The sequence below is a fragment of the Ranitomeya imitator genome, chromosome 2 (assembly GCF_032444005.1).
Source record: "Ranitomeya imitator isolate aRanImi1 chromosome 2, aRanImi1.pri, whole genome shotgun sequence".
Classification (NCBI taxonomy): Eukaryota; Metazoa; Chordata; class Amphibia; order Anura; family Dendrobatidae; genus Ranitomeya; species Ranitomeya imitator.
The window spans coordinates 105,997,908-106,019,081 of record NC_091283.1 but is presented as its reverse complement, the minus strand read 5'-3'; the positions used below and the strand labels follow the sequence as shown (position 1 = coordinate 106,019,081).

General features: G+C 46.6%; 1 protein-coding gene across 1 annotated transcript in view; it reads right to left on the bottom strand.

Annotated features, from left to right (window-relative positions):
• The window catches only part of TRPC5 (transient receptor potential cation channel subfamily C member 5), a 499,839-nt gene that overhangs the window by 135,511 nt on the left and 343,154 nt on the right, over window positions 1–21,174 (bottom strand). The window lies entirely within an intron of this gene.

Below are 21,174 nucleotides of genomic sequence, written 5' to 3'. Positions count from 1 at the left end.
CATCTCCAGCTTCACAGCAGGAGCCCTAGGGACCCAACTTCACCTGTGGGAAGCCATACCATCTTAGCTGTCATAACATCACCCCAAAGGACCCCTTTAAGCAGCATCGGTCCCCACTGGCTGAATACCACAGGTGGCGTCATGAACAAACTTTATTCACAAAACCCCTTTAAAGACATTCCCTTTAACTTGGGCACCCAGGGCCACAGACCGGATCGCCGCTACAGTGACATCTCCCTTTAAGCCGACCAGACTCGATACCGAATACCCCACGGCCCTGGCGGGCGACTCATCTCTGTCTAACCTGTACTGTTGTTTTTCTGTACCCCAGTCCGGGAGTACTACTGGATTTAAGGGGGGAGGAGTGTAACAACCCAGGTTCCTGGTTGTTACACTGGCATTGTTTTCCTCACTGGGTAAGTGAAGTCATGCTTGGAAGTGATGAAAGATCTCTTATCAGGTACACACAAGCATGCAACATGTTCACACTCCAGGCCATAAGGGGGAGCTCTGATCCAGCTTGTGGGTGGCTCTCCTGTATATATTCTGATCTGGAGGGCAAGTAGAGTCAGTTCCTGTCAGAGAGATAAAGGAAAAGGAAGCAGAAGGGTAATGCAGCCACGAGAAAGTGGTGCAGCTCTTGAAAAGAAAGAGAGAAGGAGAAAGCCAAACAATTTGTAAAGAGCATGTAGGAGAAGTGAAGCACAGGAGAGTGAGAACTGGGGAGAATAGCTGCGACTGGGCTACCTCCCTACAGAGCACAGACACTGGTAGCCGGAAGACCAAGGTTGTGAGGGACTCCATGGCTTACAGCAGAAACCGGTAGGACAGCTGGATTGCAAATCATCTGTCCACCCTGACACCTGGAGATACAGTGGTGCATAGAGCCCGGGTCGTGATAGAGACCCTGTAAAAAGGCTTGAGCCACCTGTCATACGGGTTAGTGTCCTACTTACAAGGAGGAAAGAACGAACACGTGAGGACCTTGTGAGAGTCCTAGGGCAGCATGGAACTACACCACAGTGCTAGAGGGAAGGCTTCTAACTCCACCTGGTGAAGGGGACTCCCAACTTGCTTCCAAGCCGGCAAGACCCTACCTGTACCTGTGATCTGGTACCCTGGACTGTGGCTGCCTGAATCCTCCAGTAAACCGGGTAAAGAGACTGCAAACCTGTGTCCTTCGTTTCTTGCTATACCACCCATCATCCTCATCTATACACCAGGAGCCCTGGTGACCCAGCTTCCCCTGTGGGAAGCCATACCATCTTAGCTGCCATAACATCACCCCAAAGGACCCCTTTAAGCAGCAGCGGTCCCCACTGGCTGAATACCACAGGTGGCGTCATGAACAAACTTTATTCACAAAACCCCTTTAAAGACATTCCCTTTAACTTGGGCACCCAGGGCCACAGACCGGATCGCCGCTACAGTGACATCTCCCTTTAAGCCGACCAGACTCGATACCGAATACCCCACGGCCCTGGCGGGCGGCTCATCTCTGTCTAACCTGTACTGTTGTTTTTGTGTACCCCAGTCCGGGAGTACTACTGGATTTAAGGGGGGAGGAGTGTAACTACCCAGGTTCCTGGTTGTTACACTGGCATTGTTTTCCTCACTGGGTAAGTGAAGTCATGCTTGGAAGTGATGAAAGATCTCTTATCAGGTACACACAAGCATGCAACATGTTCACACTCCAGGCCAGAAGGGGAGCTCTGATCCAGCTTGTGGGTGGCTCTCCTGTATATATTCTGGTCTGGAGGGCAAGTAGAGTCAGTTCCTGTCAGAGAGATAAAGGAAAGGGAAGCAGAAGGGTCATGCAGCCACGAGAAAGTGGTGCAGCTCTTGAAAAGAAAGAGAGAAGGAGAAAGCCAAACAATTTGTAAAGAGCATGTAGGAGAAGTGAAGCACAGGAGAGTGAGAACTGGGGAGAATAGCTGCGACTGGGCTACCTCCCTACAGAGCACAGACACTGGTAGCCGGAAGACCCAGGTTGTGAGGGACTCCATGGCTTACAGCAGAAACCGGTAGGACAGCTGGATTGCAAATCATCTGTCCACCCTGACACCTGGAGATACAGTGGTGCATAGAGCCCGGGTCGTGATAGAGACCCTGTAAAAAGGCTTGAGCCACCTGTCATACGGGTTAGTGTCCTACTTACAAGGAGGAAAGAACGAACACGTGAGGACCTTGTGAGAGTCCTAGGGCAGCATGGAACTACACCACAGCGCTAGAGGGAAGGCTTCTAACTCCACCTGGTAAAGGGGACTCCCAACTTGCTTCCAAGCCGGCAAGACCCTACCTGTACCTGTGATCTGGTACCCTGGACTGTGGCTGCCTGAATCCTCCAGTAAACCGGGTAAAGAGACTGCAAACCTGTGTCCTTCGTTTCTTGCTATACCACCCATCATCCTCATCTATACACCAGGAGCCCTGGTGACCCAGCTTCCCCTGTGGGAAGCCATACCATCTTAGCTGCCATAACATCACCCCAAAGGACCCCTTTAAGCAGCATCGGTCCCCACTGGCTGAATACCACAGGTGGCGTCATGAACAAACTTTATTCACAAAACCTCTTTAAAGACATTCCCTTTAACTTGGGCACCCAGGGCCACAGACCGGATCGCCGCTACAGTGACATCTCCCTTTAAGCCGACCAGACTCGATACCAAATACCCCACGGCCCTGGCGGGCGGCTCATCTCTGTCTAACCTGTACTGTTGTTTTTGTGTACCCCAGTCCGGGAGTACTACTGGATTTAAGGGGGGAGGAGTGTAACAACCCAGGTTCCTGGTTGTTACACTGGCATTGTTTTCCTCACTGGGTAAGTGAAGTCATGCTTGGAAGTGATGAAAGATCTCTTATCAGGTACACACAAGCATGCAACATGTTCACACTCCAGGCCAGAAGGGGAGCTCTGATCCAGCTTGTGGGTGGCTCTCCTGTATATATTCTGGTCTGGAGGGCAAGTAGAGTCAGTTCCTGTCAGAGAGATAAAGGAAAAGGAAGCAGAAGGGTCATGCAGCCACGAGAAAGTGGTGCAGCTCTTGAAAAGAAAGAGAGAAGGAGAAAGCCAAACAATTTGTAAAGAGCATGTAGGAGAAGTGAAGCACAGGAGAGTGAGAACTGGGGAGAATAGCTGCGACTGGGCTACCTCCCTACAGAGCACAGACACTGGTAGCCGGAAGACCAAGGTTGTGAGGGACTCCATGGCTTACAGCAGAAACCGGTAGGACAGCTGGATTGCAAAACATCTGTCCACCCTGACACCTGGAGATACAGTGGTGCATAGAGCCCGGGTCGTGATAGAGACCCTGTAAAAAGGCTTGAGCCACCTGTCATACGGGTTAGTGTCCTACTTACAAGGAGGAAAGAACGAACACGTGAGGACCTTGTGAGAGTCCTAGGGCAGCATGGAACTACACCACAGCGCTAGATGGAAGGCTTCTAACTCCACCTGGTAAAGGGGACTCCCAACTTGCTTCCAAGCCGGCAAGACCCTACCTGTACCTGTGATCTGGTACCCTGGACTGTGGCTGCCTGAATCCTCCAGTAAACCAGGTAAAGAGACTGCAAACCTGTGTCCTTCGTTTCTTGCTATACCACCCATCATCCTCATCTATACACCAGGAGCCCTGGTGACCCAGCTTCCCCTGTGGGAAGCCATACCATCTTAGCTGCCATAACATCACCCCAAAGGACCCCTTTAAGCAGCATCGGTCCCCACTGGCTGAATACCACAGGTGGCGTCATGAACAAACTTTATTCACAAAACCTCTTTAAAGACATTCCCTTTAACTTGGGCACCCAGGGCCACAGACCGGATCGCCGCTACAGTGACATCTCCCTTTAAGCCGACCAGACTCGATACCGAATACCCCACGGCCCTGGCGGGCGGCTCATCTCTGTCTAACCTGTACTGTTGTTTTTGTGTACCCCAGTCCGGGAGTACTACTGGATTTAAGGGGGGAGGAGTGTAACAACCCAGGTTCCTGGTTGTTACACTGGCATTGTTTTCCTCACTGGGTAAGTGAAGTCATGCTTGGAAGTGATGAAAGATCTCTTATCAGGTACACACAAGCATGTAACATGTTCACACTCCAGGCCAGAAGGGGAGCTCTGATCCAGCTTGTGGGTGGCTCTCCTGTATATATTCTGGTCTGGAGGGCAAGTAGAGTCAGTTCCTGTCAGAGAGATAAAGGAAAAGGAAGCAGAAGGGTCATGCAGCCACGAGAAAGTGGTGCAGCTCTTGAAAAGAAAGAGAGAAGGAGAAAGCCAAACAATTTGTAAAGAGCATGTAGGAGAAGTGAAGCACAGGAGAGTGAGAACTGGGGAGAATAGCTGCGACTGGGCTACCTCCCTACAGAGCACAGACACTGGTAGCCGGAAGACCAAGGTTGTGAGGGACTCCATGGCTTACAGCAGAAACCGGTAGGACAGCTGGATTGCAAATCATCTGTCCACCCTGACACCTGGAGATACAGTGGTGCATAGAGCCCGGGTCGTGATAGAGACCCTGTAAAAAGGCTTGAGCCACCTGTCATACGGGTTAGTGTCCTACTTACAAGGAAGAAAGAACGAACACGTGAGGACCTTGTGAGAGGCCTAGGGCAGCATGGAACTACACCACAGCGCTAGAGGGAAGGCTTCTAACTCCACCTGGTAAAGGGGACTCCCAACTTGCTTCCAAGCCGGCAAGACCCTACCTGTACCTGTGATCTGGTACCCTGGACTGTGGCTGCCTGAATCCTCCAGTAAACCGGGTAAAGAGACTGCAAACCTGTGTCCTTCGTTTCTTGCTATACCACCCATCATCCTCATCTATACACCAGGAGCCCTGGTGACCCAGCTTCCCCTGTGGGAAGCCATACCATCTTAGCTGCCATAACATCACCCCAGCGGACCCCTGTGAGCACCATCGGTCATCACTAACCGAGAACCACAGGTGGCATCACGAACACAAACTTTATTCAAAACCCCTTTAAAGACATTTCCCTTTACTTGGGCACCCAGGGCCACGGACCGGGTCACCGCCACCGTGACAGCCCCTTTAAGTACTGTACCCAGTACCAATACCCCACGGCCCTGGCGGGAGTTCCACATTAGACAGGGCAAGGGAGGAAGACGCGTTTCGAGCGCTCACTTGTGCTCTTTATCACAGCTAAAAATAAAGAAAGAATTATTTTACCAGATGCTGGAACAACAACCTTTTTTTCCTTGAGCATATTATCTGGTGTGGATCTACCTGGTTCCGTGCATTATCACAGCTAAAAATAAAGAAAGAACTATTTTACCAGTGGAGCGCCCCCAGACACAGGGCCACAAATCACTCACGGTTCTGCGGTTGTCACGGTGGCTGGACCCGATCGTGACCCTGCTAAGGGGCGTCCAATGAAGGTGGTAGGACAGTCTGTCTGGGGTTCGTGACGCCACCTGTGGTATTCGGTCAGGGTGACCGACGCTGCTGTGGGGTCCACTGTGGTGATGGAATGGCAGCTGGATGGTATGACTTCCCACAGGTGAAGTATATCCCCAGGGCTTCCCAGTAGGGTGGATGATGATGGTGTAAGGTGCAGGCAATAACGAGGACACAAGGTTGCAGTCTCTTTACCTTTTTACTGAAGGCTTCAATATACTCAGTCCAGAGCACGTTCAACCGGGCTATCAGAGACCGGCCGGTCCGATGGGCACATCCAGAGTTTCCCTCGCAGATGGAAATCGTTGCCTACCAATAGCGCCTGTGTGTTGTAGTCCTACCCTGCTGAGCATTCGAAATAGTCCTCACAACTGCTGTTCTCCTTCATTCATTCTCTACAGCTTTCTCTCTCTCTCTCGTTCTCTAGTTCCAGATGTTACTAGTTTCTAACGTCCCCCAGGTATATTTTGGCTAGGACGCCACCCGTTTGACAGGAAGGCTTGGAGGTCTTCTGGGACCCTAGAGACGCCCCTCTCCCAATGTTGCCCCCTATGTCTTCGTAGGTGTAAAAGGTAGACAGCCAACCTATAATCAACTGTCCAGCGGAATTTGAAGTAAGGCCTGAAGTCAGTTACTCCTACGGTGATCTGGCCACCGACTACGCGCCTCAGTAAGATGTTGCCTTTCTCTCTCGGCACGACTCTTACTGGCTCTCCTTTGTGCTGATCTCGTTTACACTGTTCCACAATATTCTTCCCTTCTTGTCTCTCTCTTAGGATACCGCCGCAAGGTGTGCAGGCGCGGTTCCGTTACATTCTGTTCTGTTCGCTAGGCACCTGCCAGGTTCCCACGCCTGACAGGGACCCCCTGTGTCTTCTCCCCGCAACACCCCCTGCCACGGGATGTTGCCTGGTTCCAACCCAGTCAGCTTCTGACTAACTTCCTCCCCAGCCCCTAGTTTTACCAGTGTGAGGAGTGGCCCAATAAATAAAGCCTTTTTCTCCCCCTAGTGGCCGGAGTGTGAAGTGTAGTGTGTTCTAGTGATACCTGGTCAGGAGAACTCCTTAGTGCCATCAGACGTACCGCTGCTCCCCTTAGTGGCAGAGCACTATACTGCAACGACCAGGTCTCTGGGGCGCTGCACCCCCCCCCGGTTAAATCCAGTACTCCTGGACTGGGAAGAAGAACAACAATATAATGCAGTGAAAGACATACAAAAATTTTTGAATGCTAAGAACAAGTAATTAGAAAAGGTGCTTCCCTTTATGGGAGGTAAGGACGCTTAAATGTTGCAAACAATAACAAGATTAAATAGTCTTAAATAACATTTATATTATAAACAACCTTTAGTACCCAGCCGGGTATCCTACTAAGTGCAAATTTTTGGAACAAATAACTAACTCTTCCTTTAAGGGCATGTTCGCTGAACCCACTAAAGGCCTACCATAAAATGCTACATAACTCGTTTCTTTCCATTCTAACTTCCCCAATGCAGGACCGCCTAGCTCCTTGGCTGGGCCTACTGTCATTGTACCAACCATCTTTCTACGTTTCTCAAGAGGACCCTCTCTCTCTAACCCCTTCGGGTTCACTTCCAGGCTTTCCTGTCCTCAATCTTTACCAACATTATTAACTATCTAAGTTCTTCGACATTATTAACGTCTCAATCCTTTATGAAAACAATCATCAAACATTCCCTTTAAGAGGGACCCAAGTCTCTGGTGCAGACTCTCTTTCAGCAGCAAGTTCGCAATCAGCAAGTCCTTCTGCATCAGGTCTTCGCAAAGTCTTCTTCGACTTGTCAGGGAGTCACAAAAACACTGAACTTTAGGAAGGCAAAGTTTGACCAGCTTAGAGATGCCCTTAATCTGGTAGACTGGGATAATATCCTCAGAAATAAGAATACAGATAATAAATGGGAAATGTTTAAGAACATCCTAAATAGGCAGTGTAAGCGGTTTATACCTTGTGGGAATAAAAGGACTAGAAATAGGAAAAACCCAATGTGGCTAAACAAAGAAGTAAGACAGGCAATTAACAGTAAAAAGAAAGCATTTGCACTACTAAAGCAGGATGGCACCATTGAAGCTCTAAAAAACTATAGGGAGAAAAATACTTTATCTAAAAAACTAATTAAAGCTGCCAAAAAGGAAACAGAGAAGCACATTGCTAAGGAGAGTAAAACTAATCCCAAACTGTTCTTCAACTATATCAATAGTAAAAGAATAAAAACTGAAAATGTAGGCCCCTTAAAAAATAGTGAGGAAAGAATGGTTGTAGATGACGAGGAAAAAGCTAACATATTAAACACCTTCTTCTCCACGGTATTCACGGTGGAAAATGAAATGCTAGGTGAAATCCCAAGAAACAATGAAAACCCTATATTAAGGGTCACCAATCTAACCCAAGAAGAGGTGCGAAATCGGCTAAATAAGATTAAAATAGATAAATCTCCGGGTCCGGATGACATACACCCACGAGTACTAAGGGAACTAAGTAATGTAATAGATAAACCATTATTTCTTATTTTTAGGGACTCTATAGCGACAGGATCTGTTGCGCAGGACTGGCGCATAGCAAATGTGGTGCCAATATTCAAAAAGGGCTCTAAAAGTGAACCTGGAAATTATAGGCCAGTAAGTCTAACCTCTATTGTTGGTAAAATATTTGAAGGGTTTCTGAGGGATGTTATTCTGGATTATCTCAATGAGAATAACTGTTTAACTCCATATCAGCATGGGTTTATGAGAAATCGCTCCTGTCAAACCAATCTAATCAGTTTTTATGAAGAGGTAAGCTATAGGCTGGACCACGGTGAGTCATTGGACGTGGTATATCTCGATTTTTCCAAAGCGTTTGATACCGTGCCGCACAAGAGGTTGGTACACAAAATGAGAATGCTTGGTCTGGGGGAAAATGTGTGTAAATGGGTTAGTAACTGGCTTAGTGATAGAAAGCAGAGGGTGGTTATAAATGGTATAGTCTCTAACTGGGTCGCTGTGACCAGTGGGGTACCGCAGGGGTCAGTATTGGGACCTGTTCTCTTCAACATATTCATTAATAGTGTTGAGCATTCCGATACCGCAAGTATCGGGTATCGGCCGATACTTGCGGTATCGGAATTCCGATACCGAGATCCGATATTTTTGTGATATCGGGTATCGGTATCGGAAGTGTAAAATAAAGAATTAAAATAAAAAATATTGTTATATTCACCTCTCCGGCGGCCCCTGGACATCTGCGCGAGGAACCGGCGTCCGGCACGGCTTCTTTCTTCAAAATGCGCGCCTTTAGGACCTGTGGAATGACGTCCCGGCTTCTGATTGGTCGCGTGCCGCCCATGTGACCGCCACGCGACCAATCAGAAGCCGCGACGTCATTCCTCAGCTAAAGTCCTAGAATGAGCGCCTTTTAGGACCTGAGGAATGACGTCGCGGCTTCTGATTGGTCGCGTGGCGGTCACATGGGCGGCACGCGACCAATCAGAAGCCGGGACGTCATTCCACAGGTCCTAAAGGCGCGCATTTTGAAAAAAGAAGCCGTGCCGGACGCCGGATCCTCCCGCTGATGTCCAGGGGCCGCCGGAGAGGTGAATATAAGAATATTTTTTATTTTAATTCTTTATTTTACACTTTAATATGGATCCCAGGGCCTGAAGGAGAGTTTCCTCTCCTTCAGACCCTGGGATCCATGAGGATACATTCCGATACTTGATGTCCCATTGACTTGTATTGGTATCGGATATCGGTATCGGCGATATCCGATATTTTTCGGGTATCGGCCGATACTATCCGATACCGATACTTTCAAGTATCGGACGGTATCGCTCAACACTATTCATTAATGATCTGGTAGAAGGTTTACACAGTAAAATATCGATATTTGCAGATGATACAAAACTATGTAAAGCAGTTAATACAAGAGAAGATAGTATTCTGCTACAGATGGATCTGGATAAGTTGGAAACTTGGGCTGAAAGGTGGCAGATGAGGTTTAACAATGATAAATGTAAGGTTATACACATGGGAAGAAGGAATCAATATCACCATTACACACTGAATGGGAAACCACTGGGTAAATCTGACAGGGAGAAGGACTTGGGGTTCCAAGTTAATGATAAACTTACCTGGAGCAGCCAGTGCCAGGCAGCAGCTGCCAAGGCAAACAGGATCATGGGGTGCATTAAAAGAGGTCTGGATACACATGATGAGAGCATTATACTGCCTCTGTACAAATCCCTAGTTAGACCGCACATGGAGTACTGTGTCCAGTTTTGGGCACCGGTGCTCATGAAGGATATAATGGAACTAGAGAGAGTACAAAGGAGGGCAACAAAATTAATAAAGGGGATGGGAGAACTACAATACCCAGATAGATTAGCGAAATTAGGATTATTTAGTCTAGAAAAAAGACGACTGAGGGGCGATCTAATAACCATGTATAAGTATATAAGGGGACAATGCAAATATCTCGCTGAGGATCTGTTTATACCAAGGAAGGTGACGGGCACAAGGGGGCATTCTTTGCGTCTGGAGGAGAGAAGGTTTTTCCACCAACATAGAAGAGGATTCTTTACTGTTAGGGCAGTGAGAATCTGGAATTGCTTGCCTGAGGAGGTGGTGATGGCGAACTCAGTCGAGGGGTTCAAGAGAGGCCTGGATGTCTTCCTGGAGCAGAACAATATTGTATCATACAATTATTAGGTTCTGTAGAAGGACGTAGATCTGGGGATTTATTATGATGGAATATAGGCTGAACTGGATGGACAAATGTCTTTTTTCGGCCTTACTAACTATGTTACTATGTTACTATGTTATAAAACCAGTAGGGAGCACCTTTAAGAAGGTGCAAACTATTTACAAGGCAGATCTGAATCATTCACCGTCCATGATCCGACAGTCTTTAAAACAATGATGAACGTTGGTTAACAGTAGAAAATAAAACAATAGAAAATAATAGGGATCCCGGGTAAACAAAGGGATCCCTAGGAGTTAACCCTGGACGGGTTGAAGGTAGCAGCAGGAAACGATGAACTATGTACAAATCGGGTTTTCGAGGTTTATTTCCTCGGCATTAGTGTCTTTGACGTCTTCACCGGCAGCATTGGGCGGGGGCACCCACCCGGGTACTGGTGGACACTCGGCGTGGTCACAGGAGATTCTGAGCTCCAATCCGGGGTCTGGGTGGCGACGGTTCTGAATCCCGCAACACCCGCGGAACTGACCACCCCAGAGGCAGAGCTTTCGGTCACCACCGCGGTGACAGTGTCCACAGTGCAGGTAGTGGTTTCCACCACAGTACATGTGAGGAGCACCACCGTGGTCTCGGTGACATTCGTGGTCCGGTCACAAGGGGGCACCCTTGCTATGGGGGACGGCTTCTCTGCCGCTTTGACGGATGATGACCCGGAGGTTGGCCGCTTACGCACGTTCAGGGCGAACCAACCCCTCTCTCCGAAGTGCCGGGTGTAGGTGACCTCATCCCCCTTGTACAAATCCCGATCCGGGTGGCCCTCTCTGAGATGGGACTCTACATCTCTCCGGTTCACAAAGACCTCAGAATATAGGTCTGGCTCCTTGATAAAGCCCCATCCTCCACGAATCCGGAACTCGACAACAGTGACCTGCCTGCGCGGGGCCTGGTGGGCGGTACGGTCTTTGCGGGCCCGGTCCTTCACCTCAAGGTCCCGCCGGTAGTGGGCTTCTCGCTGGGCCTGGCGATGCTCCTCTGACTCCTTCCACTGCCGATCCAGCTGGGACTGGTACTGCTCCCAGCTAAGGGCCTGGACCAGCTCTCCCTCTTGCGTCTGCACTCCGGGAAACCCCATGATGTTCGTCCCCGGGTTCACCCAGCGGCACACCGTACGCTCTGCGTAGACCTCACCTGGCATGGTAAGCGGTGAGATCGGGGCCTTAAGGAAGTGCTCCATGCCCGTGGGTTGGTCCCATTGTGGGAGACGTTGGAGTCTATGGGTCCCGGGGAGAGGGGGCGCTGCGACGGGGCCGATTAACAGGTCCTGTGCCTGCGGGACGGGGTCGGCAGACTCACCGGTCGAGGCGACTTCCTCCCCTGCGGTCGGCTCCGGCGATAGCAGAGGGTCCGGGATCAGGGGTTCCTCCGCCGGCGTCTCTTGGCACGGGGCCTTAGCCTCCAGCCGCCACTGGAGCAGCTGCTCCATAAGATCCTCCATCTCACTCTGCAGGAGACCGGTCCCAATGGTGGAGGTTTGGCTGCTGGGCTCGTCCGGGTAGCTGGGGGAGCCCTCCGCTTCAACCCCGCAGTCTGGGTCTGAGCTACTGGCCATGGTGTCCTCCACGTGGGTCGCTTCCTGGTCTCTTTCCTGCTCTCTACTTCGTGGGCGGTTTCTTTTCTTGTTCCTCCGCCCCCCATTGAGGATCAGGAGGCGGATCTCTGCTGCTGACGGACACGTCCTCAAGGTGCAGAAATATTTAGACTGGGCGGCCATTATCTTTCGCGCTCTCCAGCTTACTCACGCCCACTTCCACGCCCTTCTTCTTCTCTTGTGCTCCTCGTGGCGCTATAATGGTGGCAATTTTGGCGGGAATCTTGCGGCGATAGTAGCACACAGTCTTTGCAATAAATCACAGTCCAACACGTTTCAATCACAGTTTCAAGGCACACATGACCCAATTCTTCAGGCTTAAGTACGATCCTGTTCGTGACGCCAAGTTGGAGCGCCCCCAGACACAGGGCCACAAGTCACTCGGTACCCGTCCCTTCTCCTTCGGTTCTGCGGTTGTCACGGTGGCTGGACCCGATCGTGACCCTGCTAAGGGGCGTCCAATGAAGGTGGTAGTACAGTCTGTCTGGGCTTCGTGATGCCACCTGTGGTATTCGGTCAGGGTGACCGACGCTGCTGTGGGGTCCACTGGGGTGATGGAATGGCAGCTGGATGGTATGACTTCCCACAGGTGAAAAATATCCCCAGGGCTTCCCAGTAGGGTGGATGATGATGGTGTAAGGTGCAGGCAATAACGAGGACACAAGGTTGCAGTCTCTTTACCTTTTTACTGAAGGCTTCAATATACTCAGTCCAGAGCACGTTCAACCGGGCTATCAGAGACCGGCCGGTCTGATGGGCACATCCAGAGTTTCCCTCGCAGATGGAAATCGTTGCCTACCAATAGCGCCTGTGTGTTGTAGTCCTACCCTGCTGAGCATTCGGAACAGTCCTCACAACTGCTGTTCTCCTTCGTTCGTTCTCTACAGCTTTCTCTCTCTCTCTCATTCTTTAGTTCCAGATGTTACTAGTTTCTAACGTCCCCCAGGTATATTTTGGCTAGGACGCCACCCGTTTGACGGGAAGGCTTGGAGGTCTTCCGGGACCCTAGAGACGCCCCTCTCCCAATGTTGCCCCCTATGTCTTCGTAGGTGTAAAAGGTAGACAGCCAACCTATAATCAACTGTCCAGCGGAATTTGAAGTAAGGCCTGAAGTCAGTTACTCCTACGGTGATCCGGCCACCGACTACGCGCCTCAGTAAGATGTTGCCTTTCTCTCTCGGCACGACTCTTACTGGCTCTCCTTTGTGCTGATCTCGTTTACACTGTTCCACAATATTCTTCCCTTCTTGTCTCTCTCTTAGGATACCGCCACAAGGTGTGCAGGCGCGGTTCCGTTACATTCTGTTCTGTTCGCTAGGCACCTGCCAGGTTCCCACGCCTGACAGGGACCCCCCTGTGTCTTCTCCCTGCAACACCCCCTGCCACGGGATGTTGCCTTGTTCCAACCCAGTCAGCTTCTGACTAACTTCCTCCCCAGCCCCTAGTTTTACCAGTGTGAGGAGTGACCCAATAAATAAAGCCTTTTTCTCCTCCTAGTGGCCGGAGTGTGAAGTGTAGTGTGTTCTAGTGATTCCTGGTCAGGAGAACTCCTTAGTGCCATCAGACGTACCGCTGCTCCCCTTAGTGGCAGAGCACTATACTGCAACGACCAGGTCTCTGGGGTGCTGCACCAGACACTGGAACAGCAACCTTTCTTTCCTTGAGCATATTATCTGGTGTGTATCTACCTGGTTCCGTGCAAGCTGGACTTCAAGTACTAGGTGAGCTGGCTTTCTCTTTACTATATATGTACTTAGAGCAAGGCCTTTGATGATGTGGCCCGACCACTGACCAATTGACCAATTCTCCACCTGGCTCCTTCACTTTCTATCTGCTGACATTCCCACCATCATTACGGGTGACTTCAAAATCCCCATTGACACCCACCAGTCAGCAGCCTCCAAACTCCTGTCCCTTACTTCATCTTTTGGACTTACTCAGTGGTCCTCCTCAGCCACCCACACAGACCGACATACATTAGACCTGGTCTTCACCCGTCTCTGCTCCCTATCTATCTTCACCACCTCCCCTCTCCCTCTATCCGACCACCACCTACTCACTTTCTCATCCCTGTCCTCCTCACCTGTCACACATGTACAGCAACATGTGCACCCACGCAGGAACCTATCACACCTAGACACACTCTCTGACTCTATCCTACCACTAGCATCCATATCCTCACTCCACGACACAGACAGTGCCACTGCTTTCTACAATGCCACTCTCGCATCAGCTATTGACATTGTCGCCCATCATAGCAGAGTGTGACAAATCAATAGACAGCCCTGGCACAATAACATCACTAAAAAGCTTCGGCAAGTATCCAGATTTTCAGAACGACGTTGGAAGAAAACACATTTGCAAGATGATTTCACTGCACTCAAACAAGCAACATTCGCATTCAAATCAGCTCTCACCTCTGCTAAACAGGCCTATTTTACATCCCTCATATCTTCTTTATCCCACAACGCCAAACAGTTGTTCAACACTTTAACTCCCTCCTCCACCCACCACTTTCCCCTCTGAGTTCCCTAATCATTGTGGAGGACTTTGCCACGCACTTCAAAAATAAGATAGACCAAACAAGTCTTTGTTTTCAAATCACCACAACCCCTTTGTATACCAGACCAATGCCATAACCCCATAACTTCCCTCTCCAAAATTACTGAAGGGGATCTTGCTTATCTTCTCTCCAAATCACACCTCACCACTTGTGCGCTTAACCCCATCCCACCTCCTCCCCAACCTCACCACTGCACTAATCCCATCCCTAACCCATCTCTTCAACCTATCACTAACTTCTGGTACCTTCCCCTCTGCTTTCAAACATGCACAATCACAGCTATCCTCTATTAGGGTGGTCTGCAAGTCAGATCCTCAGGGATATTGGATGGCTGCCAAATCTGTGAGTTCTCCGGAGAAATAATGGACAGAGACAGACGTAATCTGTTTCAGAAGCCATAAATTTACTGGAAAAGGACATTCAGTTATATACACTTTTGAGTAGGCGTATACATCATGTTTGTGCGCAAATCAGCTGTTTATTACATATGAGATCATTCTTAATTCATCAGGTTTATTCCTAATAAGGACAGAACTGTGGATAGGTAATCCTTACATAAGAGGTAACTTTGGTTTAGACACATAAGGGGCTAAGGTCCTAAGTCTCATCTCTTGATTAGCCTTTTACCTCTCTCAGCAATTCTAATTGGTAATCAATAGTCAGCAGAATGACTTAGCAGAGCCAGGCATGTCTGGACATATTCAGAGCCATTTGAATGTGTATGAATTATAAGAACATATCAAGGTGGTCCCTTATTTCTCTATCACCTCAAAAAGAAATCCCTTGACCTAAGCGCTATGTCCAGCTATCGCCTCATATCTTTGCTTCCATTTGCTTACAAACTCCTTGAGCAGCACGTCCATGCTGAACTTTTCTCTCACTTTGCATCTAACTCTCTCTTCGACAACCTACAATCTGGCTTCCGTCCCCACCATTCCACTGAGACTGCCCTGACCAAAATTACTAACAACTTACTTACAGCCAAAGCTAACAGACAATTCTCTATACTCCTCCTTTTAGACCTGTCCTCTGCCTTCGACACAGTTGACCACTGCCTCCTACTACAGATCCTCTGCCCTTTGGTGTCGAAGACCTGGCCCTGTCCTGGATCTACTCATGCTTTACCAACCGCACTCCCATTCTACCTCTTCATCTCGCCCTCTCTCTGTTGGTGTCCCTCAAGGCTCTGTCCTAGGGCCCTTACTCTTCTCAATCTATACACTCGGCCTGGGACAACTCATAAGGTCCTACGGCTTTCAGTACCATCTATATGCTGATGACACTCGGATCTACCTCTCTGGCCCAGATGTCACCTCTCTGCTTTCCAGATTCCCAGAGTGTCTATCAGCCATATCCTCCTTCTCCTCTCGCTTCCTCAAGCTCAATGTGGACAAATCTGAACTAATTATCTTTCCTCCATCTCACATATCTTCCCTACCTGATCCATCTATCAAAATAAATGAAATCACACTTTCCCCTGTCCCCAAAAGCCGCTGACTCGGAGTAACTCTTGACTCGGCCCTGTCCTTCAAACCGCACATCCAAGCTCTCGCCACCTCCTGTCGCCTCCAGCTCAAAAATATTTCCAGAATCCATCCTTTCCTCAACCCTCACTCTACCAAAATGCTTGTGCATGCCCTAATCATCTCCCACCTCGACTACTGCAACATCTTCCTCTGTGGTCTACCTTCTAACACTCTCGCACCCCTCCAGTCCATCCTTAACTCTGCTGCCCGACTAATTAATCTCTCTCCTTGCTACACTCCTGCTTCCCCTCTTTGCAAATCCCTTCACTGGCTCCCAATTTCCCAGCATATTCAGTTTAAACTACTAACACTGACATACAAAGCCATCCATAACCTTCCTCCTCCGTATATTTCCAAACTAATCTTTCAAAATCTTCCCTCATGTAGTCTCCGGTCCTCCCAAGACCTCCTTCTCTCCTCCATGCTTATTCGCTCCTCACCCAATCGCCTTTAAGACTTCTCCCAAATATCCCCCATCCTCTGGAATTCTATGCCCCAACACGTCCAGTTATCCACCACATTTGGCTCCTTCAAAAGAAACCTGAAAACCCATGTCTTCAAAGAAGCTTACAGCCTTTAATGACCATACGGCCACTTCAACACCATCAGAGCTACTGCAACTCTCAACCTACTGTCTCCTTCCCCATAATCCTGTAGAATGTAAGCCCGCAAGGGCAGGGTCCTCTTCCCTCTGTACCAGTCTGTCATTGTTAGTTTGTTTACTGTAAGTGATATTTGTATTTTTATGTAACCCCTTCTGATGTACAGCACCATGGAATTAATGGTGCTATATAAATAAATAAATAATAATAATAATAATAATGTGATCAGTGATTATATCACTCCATCAGAAACCTACTCTAAGCTATAGTGGGGGTGTGTTTTTCTTTTCCATTGAGTGTTGCTGCCTGCTTATCATTGGCCAGCCTCATACAGGGAGTAGAAGTACACGCCCCAAGTGAAAACTTTCTGATAACACCCACTTGCACTTAAAAAAGTTAACCTATTGGGTGCCAAATATTTTGATTGCTAATATCTCTACAATGGAAAGGCTCAACTAAAATAAGAAACACGCATTTTATTCAGCTCTGCAGCCACTATTACATGATGTGTATAGTTAAAGTGAAAAATCTGTGGAACGGTCCTTTTTAAGAGAAATTATACTAGTTTTATAGAACTTTTTTGTTTTGTATTAGTTTTTTAGCACCAATATATTCTACAACTTGCAGCAGTCCCTTGTCTAATTTTCATATTTCTCATATATGATAGGATCAATAATCTTAGTATGATTTGTACTGAATGATTTATTTGGGGGTTTCCATTGCTATAGCTCATTTATTTCCACTTTGAAGACCGATGGAGATTGATTGGACATAAGTTTTCTGTCAACTCAATGATTTCCCATATACCCCCCGTAGTCTTGGTTTGCTCATTTTATGACACTAACCAACCATCTACGCCAGACAACATTGTTATGTCGACCACTAGTCATTTTGGGTGAAATCAGAGAATTCTGATTGAATCAGACAAGCATTAATAAAATGTGACACAGATGCAATGGATCAGTGGAGGCTTTCTGGGCTTGCAAGATCATAGATGCATAGTAAGCAAAGCTGACTGTTTATGTAACTATTCAAAACCAAGTTTTCTTGATTATTCTCATTCAATAAATTTATGTATTTCTCAATCTAATTATAAAAAAAAACACCTATTTCCCTAATGATAAGTTCCAACCTATTTTCCGATTATATCAGGATCCAGCTGAGCAGGAAATAATTGGATTCTTCCCTGTATTACAAGGCTGAGTGGGTCACACTACACTAGCTATAATTGTAACTGGAAACAGTTCAAATACATGGATCACAAAACCAATCAAATGTGAAGTCCCTGACATATATATTGTGTGTCGCGAGTCAACACTTGTTGCAAGCTCACAAAATGTCTGGCAGAAATCAGTTCTTCCTATGAGATCTTTGAAGGATCTTTTGATTGCTGCGGTAATAAGCAGCTGAGAGCATTAAAGATTATTACATTTTAGGCCTCATTTACACAATGACATTTAGGATCTTTATTAGTTCTGTACTAAAAAAAAAAAAAGGATATACAGCTAGAGATAACCATGGGGCTATTCATGTGCCTTTATTTTCATCTACAGCATGCATAAAACATGAATTACCCTCTAACAGTGGCCTTTATCGTGGCTGTATTCTCTACACAGGCATCAGTTGACGTATAAAATACATATCTGGAAAAAATGGTTGCATAAGTATCAAAATAATGTAAAACACAAAGCAGCCTTAGATACAGTAGCTAAATACAAACAAAACTAAAATCATTATTTTTGTCTATATTTAACTTTTTTTTATAGCTTTGGAATATTTGGGGGCTTGTTTGTTTTTATATCACAATCTGTATTATAAATACAAAAAATATAAATCTTGCAATTTTCACACTGACCACTAGGGCTTTTTTGACTCTAACTTCATATTGTTTCAGGAACAACACATGTACATTAGCCACAAAGGCCAAATCCTGACCCTAGAGTCCCCGCGGCTGCATGATTCGCGGCTGTTTGTTAGGCAACGATTAGAGAACACGGCACTCAGTAAATATGAGGATTGGCGGTGCTCTAGTAGGGTGTCCACCCCGTAGATAACAGATGAATAAAACTTGGCACTCAATTTGAGAAGAAAAGCTTCTTAGTTTATTGATGCATCCAGACAAACAAAAGTGCTAAACGTTTTCGGTCCACACCGGACCTTCGTCAGAGCGTTTCTTTGACATTGACTGGATGAGGAAGCCAGAAAGCCTGGATGAGCGTTAGCAAGAACAGAAAATCCAAGAGCTGCAGTATGCTGGAGGATCACAATGGAGAGTGCCGCGTCATGAAAAGGCACAGAGCCTGAGGGGAGTAGCGGTGCTGGATCCTAAGCGCTCAGTGGAGCAGGGCAGAGAGGAGCAACGCTGAGCGTGCCAAGTTTTATTCATCTGTTTGTTAGGCAATCCCTGCATTCGTTGCGGCTGTCTGACATCCGCGAATCATGCAGCCGCGGGGACTCAAATATATTACTTGTGCCCCCCGCGATACTTGAATAACACATGCTCGGATAATGCTATAACTTAGCATGCTCGCTCATTACTAGTTGTCTTGGTCTGAGGTGAAGGTCAATGCGGTGTATGCAACATTCTGTTTGTATGTTTGGGCATGTCTGGCTATAATGCATCATTATCTCCTCACTATTGTTTTAATTCTGTGTATTACGTCACACTATTTGTGTGCATTATATTGCAACAGATTTTCACTGATCTAACTTTCAGAATTTAATTGTAATTAACCATGTGAATATTCACATGCATACACATATATACGCATATATATACCTACTATCATTATTCCTTGGAAATATTCTGCCATCTGGCGGCTACACTTTGCATTGTTTTCTTAATTTTTTTGTGTCTCTCTTCAGCCTCCCCTTGCTTTCAATGCTTCTTGATCTTAATTATTAATTTTAACATTTTAATTTTTATCATGTAGTTGGGTACCTCAGTAAAACATTTGTCACGGGTTTACTGAGCCTGAGGGGGGCAAATAAGACCTCAATGTCTGGTTTCCCTGCAATTAGTGCCATGACACATTTATTGTTTATATACATTTGTTTGATTTCTTATTATTATGGAGTAAAACTTATATGATTTTTGCTTTGTCGTTGTCATTGTAATTCTGTCTGTGATATTACGGAGCTTTTCTATAAACGTAAAGTCTACAAACACCTCAGAGACCAGTATAAAAATTGCAAGACCACTATTTTTCTTTTAATAAAGACTGCAATTTGAAAAAACAAATGAAAACATTATGAAAAAACAAATAAACATATATGTATTTTTGATGATAGCTTCTCACTAACCCTTTACTCCCAATGACATATATAGCACGTCATGAGCAGGTGACAATTCTCGCACCATGATCATCATGACTTTGAACTATCACTGCGTGTAGACATGCAGTTACAGTTCAATGCCAAGGGGTATCACTGACGCTATGGTGTCCGCTCTCAATTCCAGCCATTTTTGCATTCAAAAAGTCAAATGATGCTCCTTCACTTCTGTGCCCTACCATTTGTCCAAAAAGTAGTTTTCTGTTCAAATAATTTTTATTATAACTTTGAAATTTAATATTAGCATGTGGAAATAATCATATAGTCAGCTCGCAAGGGAATAAGGGTAAGGAGAGGGAGGGAGGTAGGGGAGATGGGTTTGGGGAATGGTAACCTGTGATCATACTTATTCAAATAATTTTATTATATCTTTGAAATTTAATATTAGCATGTGGAGTCAGCTCACAAGGGAATAGGGGAAGGAGAGGGAAGGAGGTGGGGGGGGGGGGTTTGGGGAAAGGTAAGAACAACATTGTGGACACACTGTCCATTTTAAACAAAATTTGATAATGATTAACAATTTTTAACAGATTAACATATAGTAACATATAATAGCATATAATAATAGCAAAGAGCATATAATAAGTCGTAATAACCTCACAGGTATGTAGAAGCCATCATCTTTCCTTTAATGCGATAGATTGGAGTTTACCTCAACCCATTTCTTCCATTTCCTATCATGTTTCGTATAGTAATTATTTACTATTGCGAAGTTTTCTTCGTATGTCTTGTGTAAGTTAATTTGGTCTATAATTTCAGTAAAAGCTGGTAAAGTCGGATTCTTCCAATGGAAAGCTATGATTTGTTTGACCACAAGGCAGATATGGATGATAAGAGATCTCACATTTGTGTCTATTTTTTCCCAGTTCAGGGACAACAAGGCCATTGCAGGGGTAACTATGATATTACCTGTTAATAATTTGTTAATTAATTTTATGGCTTGCCTCCATAAGGGTTTTACCCGGGGGCATGACCAAAACACATGTAGCAAACTTCCACGCTCTCCACATTCTCTCCAGCATATTGGAGATCCTCCTGACGGCAGATGAGAAAGGCGAGCCGGAGTATAGTACCATCTTGTTATTATTTTATAGTAAGCCTCTTTCAGTGTCATGCAGATGTTTGATGCATAAGTAAAGTGGATTGCATTTTCCCACTGTTCTGGAGTGAACGTTACATTCAGATCCCCTTCCCATTTTATCATATGAGCTAACTTATTGAATTGTATGTCATTGTTAAACCACCGATATATTTGCTTGTTATTCCAAAATAAATTGTGTGTGGGATTTTTTAGTAAATTAATAGTTGCTTCAGATATTTTTGGTTTGTTTGTAATGAATTTTTGAACTTGGTCCTTTAGTACCATGTAAGGGAAAAAGGCTGAGGAGGGAATT